The following is a 15,001-nucleotide window of genomic DNA, read 5'->3' as shown; positions in this document are numbered from 1 at the left end:
CCTAGGCTTGCTGACCAGCTAGTCTAGCCAAATTTGTGAAATCCAGGTTCAGTGAGACCTTGTCACAAAAAATAAGGTGGATAGTAAACGAGAACAGCTGTTGTCAATCTCCGGCCTCCATACGCATGTGTCTACACACACACACACACTCTCACACAGTTTATGTCCTTTAGTCTGGAAGAGAATCTGGTTTAGTGGTTCAGGAAAGAAAACAAGCACCAGGTGACAGCAAACTGAGGACCAGGAAGAGGAGCTGCCTGCCCCGTGTCTTCTGTGGCAACCTGAGCTCTCAAGAGGGTGGTGTCCTTAACCCAGAACCTCCTCTACAACTTTGACCCTCCTTCCCAGGAACCACACCTTAGTTCTCCTCGCAGCTAAGCTCCCCTCTCTTACCAGAAAAGAATACTGTAAGTCAAAGTTTGGAGGACCACAGTAGACAGCATGGAGGCTGTGTTCAGTCGAAGGCCACAGACCAACAGAAAAGGAAGGAAAGAAACAGTGGACTCAACAAATGCTGATTCACACATAACCAGTTTAAAAGAAACATGGCAACAGTGAAGCCTCCCTGTCCCCACCCTGCCCCCACAACAGTCTGTCACCACACCCCATCAACTGGACATCCTGGTGTCACTTGAAATCACCCACTACTTTGATCTCCAAAGATACCCAGTATTTTCCTAGTCCTGAACATTAACTTCCCCAGCCTAAGGGAAGCACCCTAGGACCCAAATTTCCTGACAATGCTCACAACACAGCTGCTCAGTGGGGCAGGCGCGTCCATCTCTCTCCCTTCCCACTTTGCCTTACACATGCATGCCCCCAGGTAGCCACTGTCTACAGTTCCTCTGAGACTGGTCTCTGCACGTACTTTGTCTGTAAAGGCCTTTTCTAACTTCTCGCTAACTCCTCGGAACTGTCCGTTGTTCCCTCAAGCACCACTTCTCAGAGAACCCGTGTCCTGGGCTGAGATGAGTGATTCTGGCTTTCTCATGTGTTCACATGTCAACTGTCTAGCAGTCAGAATGGCAGGACACAGCTTCTCTCACACACTGCTGTATTATCTCCAAGCACAGCTTGACAAGGAGCTGGGCTGCGGAATGACCCAGTCACTGAACGAACACGAGAATGAAGGAATCAAATCAGGCCCAAGCCTGTGAGGATGCCACACTGATTTTCCTTGTCTTTCTGACTTTAGATAATGATTATTTTTAAATCTTTTTTTTTTTTTTGGTTTTTCGAGACAGGGTTTCTCTGTGTAGCTTTGCGCCTTTCCTGGAACTCACTTGGTAGCCCAGGCTGGCCTTGAACTCACAGAGATCCTCCTGGCTCTGCCTCCGAGTGCTGGGATTAAAGGCGTGCGCCACCACCGCCCGGCTATTTTTAAATCTTAAGAGTGTAAGCTGGGCTGGTGAGATGGTTCCGTGGGTAACAGTGCTTGTCACCTAGCCTGACACCTGAGTTCAACCAATCCCTGGGCCCACATGGCCGAAGGAGAGACCTGACTCTGGCAAGTTGTCGTCTGACCTCCACATAAAAATGTGGCATGTGTGCACACACTCACAAACCACAATAAGTAACTGTATTTAATAAAAAAAAAAAATTAAGATGTCTGGTTTTGTTTTTGTATTTAAAGAATGTAAACTACCTGGAGAATATAATCTCACTTAACTAATACTGTGGAATTCTCCCCTATGGAATGCCATGAAAAAGAATCTTGAACATAGCATAATTCTCGAGGACAGTAAAAGAGATTTAAAAAAAAAATAGAGACAAATGTGTAGCTCAGCGGTAGAGCCCATGTTTACATGTAATGAATCCAAGTTCAATCCTCAGCACCAACATGAGCAAACAGGAAAATAAAAACATAAAATATGTAAAGGCTACCTTGTTTTGCAGAAACTAGGAACCTGTTAGGTACCATTAGACTTTTAGCAACAGTCATGCTAAAATTAAATTAGGAAGGTACCTCTGACTGTCCCCTAGTCTTTCTCATAATCCCTTTGATTCCAGAATTGAGGCAGCATGGCAGACATGCTAACAAGACTTAAACTGTAGGGCTGACCCCAAAGAACAAAGACAACCACACCTTGTTATCAGAGCTGGGACCAGGGGCAAGCACACAGCTTCGAAGCTCTGAACAACAAATTCACAGCCAAGGGACTAGCTACAGCATGGTCATGACTCCCTGACAACTAAAGTCTGAAATGCTAACATGAATGCCTTCAGGGAGATGAGAGAATGTTTCTTCACCGGCAATTATGTTCTGATTGAAAACCAAGAGACAGCCAGGTGCAGCTAGTTCCAGGACAGCCAGGGGCTACACAAAGAAACTGTCTCAAAAAAAAAAAAAAAAAAAAAAGAAGAAGAAGAAGAAGAAGAAGAAGAAGAAGAAGAAGAAGAAGAAGAAGAAGCTGGGCAGTGGTGGCACACCACCAGCACTCGGGAGGCAGAGCCAGGCGGATCTCTGTGAGTTCAAGGCCAGCCTGGTCTACAGAGCAGGATCCAGGACAGGCACCAAAACAACACAGAGAAACCCTGTCGTGAAAAACCAAATAAAAAAGAAAGAAAGAAAAAAAGAAGGAAGGGAGGGAGGGAGGGAGGGAGGGAGGGAGGAAGGAAGGAAAGAAAGGGAGGAGAGTAAGAAAAGAAAAGAAAAGAAAAGAAAAGAAAAGAAAAGAAAAGAAAAGAAAAGAAAAGAAAAGAAAAAGAAAAAGAAAAAGAAAGAAGAGATAAAGCTGGCCATGGTGATGCACAACTATAATCCCAGTCCTTGGGAGGCTAAGGCAAGAGGATCACTGAGTTTTAGGTCAGCCTTGGTCACACAGCAAGACCAGAAAAGAAGGAAGAGGAGGAGGAGCCTGGCGGTGGTGTCACACACCTTTAATCCCAGCACTTGGGAGGCAGAGGCAGGCAGATCTCTATGAGTTCAAAGCCAGCCTGTTCTACAAAGTGAGTTCCATCACAGCCAAGGCTGCACAGAGAAACCCTGTCTCAAAACACACACACACACACAAAAAAAAAAAAACAAACAACAACAAATAAAACACAAACAAAAACGAAACAGTCTGGTGTGGTGGTGCACACCTTTAATTCTGACCTCTGGAAGACAGGCAGGCCAATGGAGACTAGCCAGAGCAACATAGAGAACAGGTCTCAAAAACAAAACAACCCAACGAAAAACAAAACAAACAATAACAACAAAAGCAGTGGTGGTGACATGGCTCGGGGCTTGATGCACTTGCTGACAAGCAGGACAAGCTGAATTTGCTATCTGGGACTCACATGGTGGAAAGAAAAGACAAGCAATAGAAGTTGTCCTCTCACCACCACAACATGTGCAGATACAGACAGACAGACAGAAACACACACAAACAGAAGCAAAGGGAAGGGGAGTACATGGAAGGAGAGGGAGTGGAAAAGAACTGTAAAGGGAAGGAAGGGGAAGAGGAGGAAAGAGGTACTGGTTGACTCTTACCAATTTGTTTCCATAAATATTACTTATTTGAACAGTGCCTTCAGTGACTCTATGACGCGGTCACATTTTTCCGCCTTCCCACTGGGAGCAAAACCAAAAGCAAGACAAAGGAAAGAGAAGCCATCCCTCAGGGCAGTCACTTGCCAGGCAGCCACCACCTCAGAGCACAGAGGCACCAGCTCTCCTCTCCACTCACTGCACACAGGACAATGACCAGCCTGCTCCCCTCTCCACTCACTGCACACAGGACAATGACCAGCCTGCTCCCCTCTCCACTCACTGCACACAGGACAATGACCAGCCTGCTCCCCTCTCCACTCACTGCACACAGGACAATGACCAGCCTGCTCCCCTCTCCACTCACTGCACACAGGACAATGACCAGCCTGCTCCCCTCTCCACTCACTGCACACAGGACAATGACCAGCCTGCTCCCCTCTCCACTCACTGCACACAGGACAATGACCAGCCTGCTCCCCTCTCCACTCACTGTACACAGGACTCCAATGACCAGCCTAATGACCTATTCTGTGAAGCATAATTACCCCATGCACAGAGGGTCAGCTAACTGGGTCACAAAGGAGAAGTAAATGTAACACCATAGGTGCATTTAGTTTGCTATTAAGTTACAAAGCTTCAGCTGGTAAGAAAAGCATTCCTCTGCCAGCTCTAGCAGATCTTTATTGATTTTTGTTTCTTTTTTGTTTTTTCGAGACAGGGTTTCTCTGTGTAGCCCTGCCTGTCCTAGAACTCATTCTGTAAACCATGCTGGCCTCAAACTAACAGAGATCCATCCGTCTGCCTGCTGCTGAGTGCGGGGGATCAAAAGTGTGTGCCACCACTCCTGGCTACTGTTTCTTTTAAGTTACATTTATTTACTTGTTTGTTTATTTAGTGTGCACACTTGTGGCGGCCAGAGACAACTTGCAGGAGTTGGTTCTCTCCTGCTGTGTAGGTACTAGGACTCGAAACTCAGGTTGTCAGGCTAGCAACAGTGACTTTACCCACTGAGCCATCTAACTGGCTCTTTAAAATACAGCCACAATAAGCTGAGTATGGTGGCACATGACTAATCCCAGCACTCAGGAATCAAGGCAAGAGAACTGCCTTGCAAGTGACCTGTCAGCAAGTGCCATCAAGCCCAGAGTCTAAGGCCAGGAGGGGCTACATCGCAACTATCAGACCAGCCTGGGCAACAACTAAGATCCTGTCTTAAAGCACAGGCGCATACACACACACACACACACACACACACGACACAGAGACACGCAGATTCAGACATACAAACACATGCAGGCAGCAGGAGGGACTGGGGATGTAGATTGGCTGGTTCAGCGATTGCCTAGCACGTTTGAAACCCGGGGTTAGATCTCCAGCACTCTATAATCCCTATGACATGGCCCACACCTGTAATCCCAGCTCTAGCGGGTGGAGGCAAGTAGGTCCAAAGTTCATCAAAATCTGGTTACATAGCAAATAAGAGGGCAACTTGCGTGACAGGAGGCACTTTCTCCAGAGAGAGAGAGACAGTGACATATTTTTCCTGATAGTGCTTCAATAGTGAGTACCAGGCTAGCACCAGCCTAGGAACATTCTCAACCCTTTCTCTCCAAAAATTTAATCTAATCCCTCCTCAACTTCATCATGACTTCCACGAAGACATTCCTAACTTCCAGTCTCCAGCCCTGGAAAAGCAGCTTCAACTCCACCTCATGCTCCGTTCTTCTAAGGGTCTGCTGGAAATTCCCGCCGGCTGACGACCAGCATTGTCCACCAGAAGTCCTCTTTCCCTCAAGTCCGAAGCTCCTCCTGTGCCCCCCTCCCCCCAACAACATGCCGTCACCAGAGTTCTTTCCTCATTCATTTCCTACCATTTTTAGTCACAAGGAGTCAGGCATGTCAGGACCTGGGGCACACAGAAGTGACTCAAACAGGCCATGTCCCTGGAGCTCAGTTTCCATTTCTTGCTTGGCTCTAGCTGAAGAGAGAGACTGATGATTGGGAGCCTTAGGGTGGCAAGCCATGTAGTAACAAACACTGGTTTGTCTTTAAGGCACTGAGGGCAAACTCTCAAACCCTAGACACAATTTTGTTACACAGTTTGGTTTTACTTGTGGTGCCAAGAACAAGGTGAGTTTTTACTTATGATGCTTTTTCAATGGACAGACTAACTGACATAAGCCTTAAGGTTTTCACTTTGTTTGTTTTTGCTTTTGAGACAATCTCAATACACAGCCTTGGCTGGCCTGAAGCTCACTCTGTAGACCAGGCTGGCCTTGAACTCACAGGGATCCTCCAGCCTCAGCCTCCCAATTGCTGGAATTATAGGCATGAGCCACCACACCCACTTCTGGAAATGCAGAAATCAGCTCACCAGAGCCAGCAAAGTGGCCCAGTGGGTAACAGCACTCACCCCCAGGCTCACAGACCTGAGTTGCATCCCCAGCACCAACACATAGGAGAGAACTATCAGGTCCAAAAGGTTGTGGTGTCTATCAGCATACCAAAGCTCGCTGGCCTCCACGTCTTCTCACCCCTAAATTTCCCCAGATTCTCATTCCCTTACAACCTTCTTATCTGGGTATGCTCTCTCTCCTTTGTCTTCCTCTTCTGGCCTCCTCTCTTTCTCCTCCTCTCTTCCAGTCGGCTGGCCACGTTTAGTCTACTACTTTCTCTCTCTGCTCTGGACTCTTTCAGATGCCTCTGTGTGGGACGTTTACCCACCAACCCCACAGCTGCCCAGAGTTTTCTGTAGTGTGAGCAGCAGGAAATATTGGATAGAAGGATTTATTTCGGAGAATCTTGCGGAGATAAACAGATAGAAAATAAAGGATAGCCTCGAGAGGGCCTGTGAACCTATTCCAACGGCCCGACTGTCTCAGCCCCAGGGTATTTACAGAGACGCCAAGGGGTGGAGCAAAAGACCTCCTCCCAGTGCAGACCATCTCAGACACCTGTACTCGGGCCCATGGTCCAATCATCCTCTCTATGCAGACATGCTGGGTAAAGCCACGAGGAAATGGCTGAAAATGGGCTCCCACACCTCTGACTATACTCTCCCTCATATCTACAATAAAAACCTTCTCCTCAACTATACCTTGGAGCAGTCATGTCCTCAGTTTATAAATCTGGTGCCAAAACCCTCAGTTAATACAAGAACCAACTCCAAGTTGTCCTCTGCCCTCCACACTTGCACTGTGGCAAGCGCATGCCCACATGCATGCACATGCACACACAATTGAAGTAAATAACTAAGAAAAATCTGCTTACTAGCTGGGCCATAACTATGCTTGGAGCTAGCCTCTAGCTCAGCAGTTCTCAACCTGTGGGTCATGACCCCTTTGGGAAGTCCAACGACCCTTTCACAGGGGTGCAGATCAGATATCTTGCAGATCAGATACTTACATTATGGTTCCTAACAGTAGCAAAATCACTGTTATGAAGTAGCAACAAAAATAATTTTATGGTTGGAGGTCATCACAACATGAAAAATTGTATTAAAGGGTCACAGCATTAGGGAGGTCGAGAACCACTGCTCTAGATGTTAACTATGGGATGTAAACTAATGTAGTCACATTTTTTTTTCGCCACACCACCCCTTTTTATTTTGTTGCTATGTAGTGAAGGGCCAGCTCTAAATACAGGTTATACACAGGATGTGCCTAACTGAAAACACTCATTCATTTAAGTATTTTAGAATTTTCTGTTCCTGTTTAAATGATATCTTATTCACTCCTGAGACTGTACACTCTTTCAGGACAAAAACTGAGTTTTCAGTATTAGGCAGCTACTAAGTCCCTGAGAATTAATACTTACAAATACATTGAAGATAACATTTCTTTATAATCTGGTGGTTATTTAAATGCATTTAAATGTTCTCTGGATAGCAATCAATTATTAAGAAATATTAGGAATCCTAAGTATTAAAAGAAGGATAAACTAATTTTAAAATAAAATAGCATGTATGCTGGCTAGTTTTATGAACTTCACAGGCTTGAAAGACAGGAACCTCAACTGAGAAAATGCCTTCATATGACAGGGTTGTAGAGAAGACTGTGGGACGTTTTCTTCGTGATTGATGTAGGAGGAACCAATCCATTGAGGGTGGTGCCAACTCGGTCTGGTGGGCCTAGGTTCTGTAAGAAAGCAGGCTGAGCAAGCCATGGGGAGCACCCCTCCATGGCCTCTGCATCAGCTCCTGCCTCCAGGTTCCTGCCCTGTGTGAGTTCCTGCATAACTTCCTTCATTGATGAACTGTGATGTGGAAGCATAAGCCAAATAAACCCTTCCCTCCCCAAGTTGCTTTTGGTCATAGTGTTTATCACAGCAATAGAAACCCTAACTAAGACAGCATGATCAAGTCAAGCCCGGCAAGATGGCTCGGTGGGTAAACCAGAGCTATACAAGCCTGATGACCTGAGTTAAATTCCTAGAACCCACATAAAAGTAGAAGGAGAGACCTTACTCCAAAAGCTGTCTCTGACTTCTTATGCTGTAACGTGTGCCCATACATGAACATCTCACACGTTCACACAGGCACGCACGTGCGCGCACACACACAGAGGCACACTCCTTTTTTTTTTTTTGGTTTTTCGAGACAGGGTTTCTCTGTGTAGTTTTGGTGCCTGTCCTGGATCTCGCTCTATAAACCAGGCTGGCTTCGAACTCACAGAGATCCACCTGCTGGCTCTGCCTCCCGAGTGCTGGGATTAAAGGTGTGCGCCACCACCGCCCAGCATTAGGCACACTTTTTAAAACATTTAAATACAACGAAACTATTTTGAAAGTAATATCATATAAGGAAATAATATATTAAAGTATTTACTCCACTGCCCCCAAACACAAGCTGGATCTCCTAACACTCCACACAGGAATATAAACGCAAAAGGCTGAAAAGAAACAGGGAGTACAGTTGACCCCTTCTCTGACGACCAGAGGAGACCTAGCAGGTCAAATGTACCAACTCACCAGGTTCCCAGAGCCACTCCCAAACTGGCTCCTCTCAGAGACAATCATTTTCTAGCATGAGCCACCATGGGGCTGCAGAAGAAACTAATCACATGGACTATCCTCTGCTTTGGAGTGTTGTCTAACAATAAAAACCAAGAAGGCACTAGGATGGCATCGCTCAGTAGTAAAGCACTTGCCTAGCATGTACAATGTCCAGTACCCCTAAAACCAAACCAAACCAAAACCCAAAACATAAAATCTGTGTGGTGGTGCACACCTTTAATCCCAGCACTCGGGAGGCAGAGGCAGGAGGATCTCTGTTAGTTCTGAGGCCAGCCTGGTTTACAGAGAAAGTTCCAGGATAGCCAGGGCTGCTATTATTATTATTATTATTATTATTATTATTATTATTATTATTATTGAGACAGGGTTTCTCTGTGTAGCTTTGGTGCCTTTCCTAGAACTCACTCTGTAGCCCAAGTTGGCCTTGAACTCACAGAGATCCGCCAGGCTCTGCCTCCAGAGTGCTGGGATCAAAGGCATGTGCCACCACCTCCCGCAAGCCAGGGCTATTATAAAAATCAAAAGAAAAAAATTTTTTGTAATAGTATGGGGAAGTCTTTGATTTTCTCTCATATCTCTTATTTTAACTTTGATAACTTCAATAGTTTTTTCCTTTTTTGATGGCACTGGGCACTGAACCCAGGACATGTGCATACTAGGCAAGTGTTGTCTCTGAACTCTCAGACCTCTTTCACTTTTAATTTTGATAGAAGGTCTTGCCAAAGTCCAGGCTGGTTCTGAACGCACTCTGTAGCCCACAAAGGCCTTGAATTTGTAATCCTCTCATCTCAGGCCTCCACTTGGGATTACAACCCCACATGTACCCTGTTGTTCTTTTCTTTTTTTTTTTAAAGAAGATTTATTTATTTATTATGTATAGTGTTCTGTCTGGAAGCATGCCTGCACACCAGAAGAAGGCACCAGATCTCATTATAGATGGTTGTGAGCCACCATGTGGTTGCTGGGAATTGAACTCAGGACCTCTGGAAGAGCAGCTAGTGCTCTTAACCTCTGAGCCATCTCTCCAGCCCCCCTGTTGTTCTTTTACTCACATTTAAAAAAAAAAACAAAAAACAAAAAAACTAAGAAACTGAGGGTTTGGAGTATACCTTAGTGGCAGTGCATTGCCTAGCATGCATGAGGCCCGAGGAACAATGCCCAGCACAAGAAAAATAAATGAAATGGAATAAGACATGACATCTAAATTTTTAAGTAATTTGGATTTTTTTGTCTTCAAACATAAACTGTTTTGTTTTGCTGCAGAGTACTGAACCCAGGGTCTTACACATATGCAGAAAAACTCCATCATTGAGCCACATGCCCCAACTCCTAGACTTTTACTTTTTAAGTGGATTAACACAAAACTGACGTTTTATGTAAGACAAGTGACATCCTTTTATTATACTACATACAAATTCTCAATAATACCAAATCTTTGATTTAATTTTCTCTTGAATGCTTTCTAGCTCCACTTGTGGCTCTGTCTAAGAATCATCCCAGTGTGAGTTTGTACAAATAAGTTTTCAAGCTCTAGAAAGGCACAGAGGCCATTGGCCCTGCCCAATTGGGGGTATCTGATTTCCTTGGCCTGCCTGCCTGCCCTCCTTCCTTTTTCTGAGACAGAGTCCCACCTATGTAGCTGTGGCTGTCCTGGAACTCACAAAGATCCACCTGCCTCTGCCTCTCACGTGCTGGCTGGGATCACAGGTGTGCGCTGCTAGGCCTGGCTGGTTCCTGTTTTAGCCACTGACCTCTGTATCTCAGACTCACTTTATCAGATGGAACTGCATGCCCCTTTATTTCTCCTATAGAAAACCAGAAAGTCAGTTCAGTGAAAGTAGACTCTGTTAGTGTTATGGGTTTATCTGGAAGAGTTCCTTGCGGTTGAACTGTCAAACACTGGTGATTACTTTACTGCAGGTCAGACTTGATAGCTGCCCTCACTTACCCTGAAAATGGAGTGTGTGCTAAGCAATTATTTGTCAAAGGTTTCGTTGCCATAGTAACTTAGAAACACCTGGAGAGTCTCTTGTAAGTCCACCTTTCTCTGAAAAAAAAGTGTCTGATTGCAGAACTCAAAAACGAAACAACCCCCCAAAACAAAACAAAAAACCCCACAAACGCATGAAGCACAATGAAGCCACATCTACCTACACATCCCAATATAACAATGTCTCTGTAGTTAAGAGTACTTATTGTTGGCCTGGCGGTAATGGCGCACGCCTTTAAACCCAGCACTCAGGAGGCAGAGCCAGGCGGATCTCAATGAGTTCGAGGCCAGCCTGGTCTACAAATTGAGTTATAAGACAGCCAGGACTGTTACATAGAGAAGCCCTGTCTGGGGGAGGGGGGAGGAACAAAAGAAAAAAAAAGTACTTATTGCTATGGCAGAGGACCTGGGTTCAGTTCCTAGCTCCTACATGCCAATTCAAAGCCATTTGTATCTCTAGTTCCAAGAAATCTAACACCCTCTTCTGACCTTCATGGGCACCAGGCACACATATGGTGCATATACATACATCTAGGCAAACACTCATACTCATACACGCACGCACGCACGCACGCACGCACAAAATAAATCTCTTTTTTAAATGTTATTTTTCAAGATTTCTAACTGTTGAGCCATCTCTCCAGCTCCAAAATTTTAAAATTTTATGTGCATGACTGTTTTGCCTACATGTACATCTGTGCACTATGTATGTGCCTGGTGCTCATGGAGGCCAGAAGAAGGCATCGGATCCCCTAGAACTATAGTTACAAGATGGTTGTGAGCTGCCATGTGGGTGCTGAGGTTCAGAACTGGGTCCTCTGGAAGAACAGCCAGTGCTCCTAACCGCTGAGTCATTTCTTCAGCCCCCCAAAAGAAATCCTAAAAACAACAAACACACAAACAAACAAACAAAAAACCCTCATACTTGGAACTGGAGCAATGGCTCAACAGTTAAAAGCATTTGTTACTCCCCAAACCACCCATAAATCCAATTCCAGGGGTTCTGACACTCTCTTCTTCAATGGCACCAGGCACACACCTGCATGCAAAATTTTAAAAAAATTTGCTTATGCCAGGTATGGTGCGTCTTGACTTGGGAAACTGAAGTAGGAGGATAGCTAAGAAAGTTCCAGGCTAAGCCGGGCGGTGGTGGCGCACGCCTTTAATCCCAGCACTCGGGAGGCAGAGCCAGGCGGATCTCTGTGAGTTCGAGGCCAGCCTGGGCTACTGAGTGAGTTCCAGGAAAAGGCGCAAAGCTACACAGAGAAACCTTGTCTCGAAAAACCAAAAAAAAAAAAAAAGAAAAAGAAAGTTCCAGGCTGGCTTGGGCTATAGAGTGAAATCTTGGCAAAAAAAAAAAAAAAAAAAAATCATGTGTGTATGTTTTACTGAGACAGTCTCAATCATGTATGTAACACTGGTTGTCTCAGAACTTTGAACTCACAAAGATCAGTCTGTCCCTTACTCCTGAGTGCTGTGATTAGAGCCAGGTGTTTGCTACCATGCCTGGCTGCATATGTTTGAGATAAGAGCTCACTCTGAGATCTAAATTACTACAGAAATCATATATCTGAATTTTCTAGGCTTTTGTTGATGTTGTTTGTTTGTTATTTTTTATGTTAGGTTCATACTACTAAGATCAGTCTGGTGCTGAACTTCCAGAAATAATCTTGCCTTTAGCTCTCGAGTGCTGGGATTGCAGGCATGCACTACTACCTGATATTTGTGTGTTTTGTTTATTTTAATATTTCTGTTTTGGATTTATTTTGTTATGTTGTGAATGTTTTGCCTGCATGTATATATGTATACCATGTGCATGCCTGGTGCCCAAGGAGGCCAAGAGAGAGTGCCAGACTCCCTGGAACTGGATTTATGGATGGTTGTAAGCCACCATGTGAGTGCTGGGAACCCAACCCATCCTGGGTGAGAACATCAAGTGTTCTTTTTCTACAAGACAGGATCTCTCTATGTAGCCCTGGCTGTCCTGGAACTCACTCTGTAGAACAGGCTGGCCTCAAACTCACAGAGATCCGCCTGGCTCTGCCTCCCGAGTGCTGGGATTAAAGGCATGTGCCACCACTGCCCAGCAACATCAAGTGTTCTTAACCATGGAGCCATCTCTCTGGCCCCTTTTTGCAGTTTTGAAATATGATCTTAATATGTGGTCCAAACTGGCCCAGAACTTGCCACCTTCCTACCTCTACCTCCTGGGTGCTAGGATTACAGGCAGGTACCAGCCTCACCCAGCTTGAATTTCTTCACACACACACACATATACACACACACACACACACACACACAGGCCACAGGCCAGGGAGGTGGCTGATCAAGTAAAACTACCCTGCTGCCAAGCCTGACACCCAAGTTCCACCCCCAGGATCCACATGATAGGACTAGCTGTCCCTGACCTCCATATTCATGCACACAAGATAAATAAAATGAAAAAAAAATATTTTTAATGGAAGATTACAGATGTAGCTCAGTTCATGCAGTGCATGCCTAGCAGGCACAAGGTCCTGGGTTCATTTCCTGGTGCCTTATAAAACCAGGTATGGTAGTGCACTCTCAGTACTTGGAAGGTGGAGGCAGGAAGATCAGAAGTTTAGGGTCATTTCAGCTACACGGTTGAGTCTGAGGCCAACTGGGCTGTAAGAAAACCAATCTCAATAAATAAATTGAATAAATAAAGGATTGGACCCAGACCAATAATTTCATAGGAAAAGTGGCACAACCACATGGTAACAGAACATTCTTTATAACAGAATTTTCACCTATAAAACACGGATTCTGTAGAACTGTCAATCCAGCTGGATGTGGTGGCACACGACTTTAATCCCAGCACTCTAGGCTGAGGCAGAGTCAGACAGATCTCTGTGAATTCCAGGCCAACCTGGTCTACAGATCGAGTTCCAAAACAGTCCAGTCTACAGAGAAAAATCCTTCTGGGGAGGTGGGGGATAGGGATTCTACCAACAGAACTGTGTACAAAAATCTTTCACTTCTTGGCCCCAAAACATGTTTTAAATTCATAGCCCTAAAGCCTTAATTTTCTCCTGTTTTCTGTAAAATGGGTGTCCTGAAACTCTTGTATTCTCTGGTGCAGTTTTTCAGAAGAAAATGAGTTTCCTTATCACAAATGAATCTAGCTTCCCCTACTCAAAGACAGTCATCTTTTCCTTATCACTCGATCTTTTTTTTCTAGATTAAGGGCTGTTTCTTTCAACTGAACAGTCTTCCATCTTTGTGCCCACAGATCGTAAGAGTGGTGCCTGAGCTGGGTTTTGATGTCTTCCTTACGTATTCTGTCCTTAGCATGACACTGGGAACTACGGACACAGACGTAGGATAACTTCCTTGCTGTCCACCAAACGCAGCTTTATACCTTTACATTTCTGCCCTGTTCTTCAGATCCCGCTGCAGTCTGGAAGGTAAACTGTTCACATACCCATTCACAAAACGCTCATCTCCCAGCCACATCTTCCCTCACCATTCAGGTGTAATAAAGCCTTGACTGAAACACCTCATCTCATCTTTTGTCTCCTCAAATTCAGCAGTTTTCTTCCTGAGCTACAAAAGTAGGCCAGAACCAACCAGGACACTGCACTCGGGGCTGGCAAGGTAAACCAAACACTTCTGGGATGTTCCTGTTTTCAAGCCGCTACCTGAACACCAGTTTCTTATATATTTGCAGCAAGAAAATCCCATCTCATTTAGCAAGAGGATGGACCAGCTTCACGACGAGTCCTTTGTCTGAAGTCCCCACACCTCACAAATGCTCATCCACAAAGCACCCATCCTCACACAGGTATGGAGCGGTCTGCTCCGCACTAGGCGAGGCAGCCTAGGGTTTCACATCTGTCTAGGGATGGGTTAGGTTCAAGATCCTACAGGATCCGAAATTCGGCGTCCAAATGCCCAGGTCCTATCTCTGAGGTGGGGAAAACGAACCCCAGGACGACCCTCGTACTCAGTGCACTGCACATAACAGCATTTAGCACAGGCCTCCTCCAGCCGGGGCCCCGCGTATACTCGCCTCCAACCTCAGGAGCCGGGCGGCGGCAGAGGCCGAGCCAGCGCCCGCTCCCAGCCGCGCCATGCCCTCCTTCGCCCTCACCCGCCGCCGGCTGCCTCTCACCTGGCACGCTGGCATCGCCCGTCCAGAGCCGCACGCGAGACCATAGATCCGGACGGGTTTCGGAGGCCGCCCGTCCGCCTGGAGGGAGGCTTGTCCGGATGCGCGGGCACCGGAATCCAGCGCACCGACACCGGGAACACGCCGCCCGGTTTCCAAGGAACAGGGGGCTCTGGTAGGGAGGGGCGGGGCGGCTGGAGGACAGCGCATGCTCTGTGACGGGGGTGGACCCGCGAGAGGAGGGGCCGGGATGGAGAGCTGCGCATGCTCGTGCCTTGGGGCGGTGCTTATGAAACGCGCCGGGAAGCGGTTGCTCTCTGGGTTTCTGCTGTAGAGGTATTGATGTTAGGGGCTTCCAGCCTCGGAAACTCTCGAGTTTGCCCACTGGCGT

General features: G+C 46.1%; 1 protein-coding gene across 1 annotated transcript in view; it reads right to left on the bottom strand.

Annotated features, from left to right (window-relative positions):
• The window catches only part of Gfod2 (Gfo/Idh/MocA-like oxidoreductase domain containing 2), a 42,330-nt gene extending 27,531 nt beyond the window's left edge, over nucleotides 1-14,799 (bottom strand). The window contains exon 1 of the mRNA XM_059264117.1: nucleotides 14,614-14,799. The gene's annotated coding sequence lies outside the window, so the exon portion shown is untranslated. The remainder of the gene's footprint in view (nucleotides 1-14,613) is intronic.
• Nucleotides 14,800-15,001: the final 202 nt, after the last annotated feature.

The sequence above is a fragment of the Peromyscus eremicus genome, chromosome 5, assembly GCF_949786415.1.
Source record: "Peromyscus eremicus chromosome 5, PerEre_H2_v1, whole genome shotgun sequence".
NCBI lineage: Eukaryota > Metazoa > Chordata > Mammalia > Rodentia > Cricetidae > Peromyscus > Peromyscus eremicus.
This window is presented reverse-complemented; position numbering and strand designations above follow the sequence as displayed.